The sequence below is a fragment of the Vigna unguiculata genome, chromosome 11 (genome assembly GCF_004118075.2).
Source record: "Vigna unguiculata cultivar IT97K-499-35 chromosome 11, ASM411807v1, whole genome shotgun sequence".
Classification (NCBI taxonomy): domain Eukaryota; kingdom Viridiplantae; phylum Streptophyta; class Magnoliopsida; order Fabales; family Fabaceae; genus Vigna; species Vigna unguiculata.
Window position 1 is genome coordinate 12,212,344 of NC_040289.1, and position 2,806 is coordinate 12,215,149.

The following is a 2,806-nucleotide window of genomic DNA, read 5'->3' on the forward strand; positions in this document are numbered from 1 at the left end:
TTTTGATTTTGATTTTTAGATCTGACTGGAAAGTATTTCTGAAAATCTGATTTGAACAATGATACTTGATATACTGTGATGCTAGGAATAGATCTCAATATATCAATTGCTTTTAAGACTCGACCGTAATGCTGGATAGTTTGTTGAATATGTGAGGAATCAATATTCAGGAAACTAATCTTATGAATTTTATACGCGAGGGATCGGTATAAATGATTTTTGAGTGTGCATCAATATTGGTATTTTCAGATGTTATATATTATATTCATCCAGATTACAGACAAGGGAGATAGATGCAATTCAATCCTAGTTTCTTTTACTGTATTTTTCTAAACTTTTCTGCTTTTACTATATTAATTTCATGCAATAGTTAATGTCAAATCAAATTAAAATCTTTGTATATATATGCTGATCGAGATAATTAGTTATTTTAACTGAATCCGTTCCTTGTGGGTTCGACACTCCTACTTTAAATCATTATACTACAGTTGACTTTTGGTACGCTTGCCAAGAGACTCAACAAGTATTTTTGGCGCCGTTGCCGGGGAACGGTGTTCTTTTGAATCATTCCAGCTTTCTGTATATTTTTTTCTTCTTTATTAGATAACTTATTAAATTTTTCCTTTGTACTAATCCTTGCTTGAGCTGTTTGATTTATGCTCTTAAGAGGTCAGGTTTCTGAAGATCGATTAGCATTTGACCCGGAGATAGAAAAGATAGCTAGAAGGAACAGAGGCAAAAGCAAAAAGAAGCAAGGAAAGACAAGGGAAGAATCTTCCAGTACTTCCATCACACCTCAATCAGAAAACATGGAGAATCAAAGACCAACTCCAGCCAGGAAGACACTTGGAGACTATGCTATGCAACAAGGGCCGAGATATTTTTCTAGCATAGCAATACCATCCACCACCAAAACTTTGGAGATGAAGCCAGCTTTCCTCAGCTTGATCAGTTCTCATCAATTCACTGGAATGGATAATGAAGATCCATATACTCACCTTTCTACATTCTATGAATTGATAGGAACCATGGGCTTTCAAGAAGGAGATCTTGAGCATGTATACATGCGTTTGTTTCCTTTTTCTTTGGCAGGTAAAGCAAAGGAATGGCTTAAGTCACATCCAAATCAGAGTTTGAATAGTTGGAAGGATGTTGAGGAGAAATTCTTGAACAGATTCTTTCCACCATCTCGCTATATCAAAGCCAAAGCTGATATTTCGACGTTTAGGCAAGGACCAGATGAGCCATTCTGCGAAGCTTGGGAGCGGTTCAATTCCTTATTGAGGAAATGCCCAAATCACGGATTTGAGGATATTGCTCAGCTAAACATATTCTGTAATGGTCTGAGGCCTGACACCAAGATGATATTAGATGCAGTAGCAAGTGGAACAATGATGAGTGTAGATGCGGAGCAAGCAACAAGAATTATTGAGGCATTAGCATCCACAGATCATCAAGCTCAGCATAATAGGCAAACTGTTCAGAGGAAATGAGTGCTTGATCTTAGTACTACATATGCGATCTTAGCTCAGAATAAAATTCTGACTCAACAGATTGAAGCACTGACGAAGCAGATGTCTAAATTACTAGAGCAGTTGCAAGTTGTGCAAACTTCTACCAGTCAACAACCCATGAGATGTGACTTTTGTAGAGGAGATCATCCAAATGGTCATTGTTCTTATCAGAATAGCTCACAAGGAGAAGTTCAATATGTGAGCAACCAAGGAAGACCAGGAAATTTCTCCAACAATAACAGCTTTTCACAAGGGTGGAGAAACAACCCAAATCAGAATTTTGGATGGAAGCAAGATGCTGGTCCTTCAAACAGACAACCTCCTTATCAACAACAGCAACAACATTATCCTTCGGTGCATGACAGAACATCTAAACTGGAGGACACTTTAGAAAAGTTTATGCAAGCTTCTTTGACCAATCAGAAAAATACAGAAGCTTCAATCAGAAATCTTGAAACACAGGTTGGACAGTTGGCGAAACAATTATCAGATCAGCAGACAGGTCAATTTTCAGCCAACACAGACTAATCCCAAGGAGCATTGTAAATCTATTACCACCCGAAGTGGTAAAGTTGTGGGTAGAGGGATTGGAGATAACCTAGGTGTAGAGGAGGAGGTGTTGGAGGAAAAAGAGAGAGAAAATAAAAAAGATAAGTGTGAGGGAGAGGAAGAACAAAATAAAAGAGAGTTTGTAAATAAAAGAGAAGAAAAGGAAGAAAAAAATAGAAGTGAGGAGAAAAAGAGGGAGAAGGGTGAGAAACAGGTGCCTCAGTTGAAGAGCCTACCATACCCTCAAAATCCCTCCAAAAAAGACAAAGAAAGGCAGTTTGCAAGATTCATGGACATTTTCAAGCGACTGCAGATTAACATCCCTTTTGTGGAAGCTATGGAGCAGATGCCGACATATGCAAAATTCATGAAAGAGCTCCTAACAAGAAAGAGAAGATTCTCTGAAGAGACAGTGGAGCTTGAAGTAGGGTGTAGTGCTATAATTCAGAAATCATTACCTCAGAAATCCAAAGACCCTGGGAGCTTCACTATTCCAGTTACAATCGGGACATTACCAGTGGAAAAAGCATTGCTTGATCTGGGTGCTAGTATAAATTTGATGCCTTTGTCTATGCTTGATCTAGAAGTGAGGCCTACACGGATGACATTACAGCTAGCTGACAGATCCATGAAGTATCCTTATGGTGTGGCAGAGGATGTCTTGGTTAAGGTTGACAAATTCATGTTCCCAATTGATTTTGTAGTAATGGATATTGAGGAAGACACTGAAGTTCCTCTAATAC

General features: G+C 38.4%; 1 non-coding gene across 1 annotated transcript; it reads right to left on the reverse strand.

The window, feature by feature from the left end:
* Positions 1–1,199: 1,199 nt before the first annotated feature.
* On the reverse strand, positions 1,200–1,306 carry LOC114170913. Its single transcript, XR_003601267.1, has one exon. It is a non-coding gene; the product is annotated as a small nucleolar RNA R71 (small nucleolar RNA).
* Between the last annotated feature and the right edge of the window lie 1,500 nt (positions 1,307–2,806).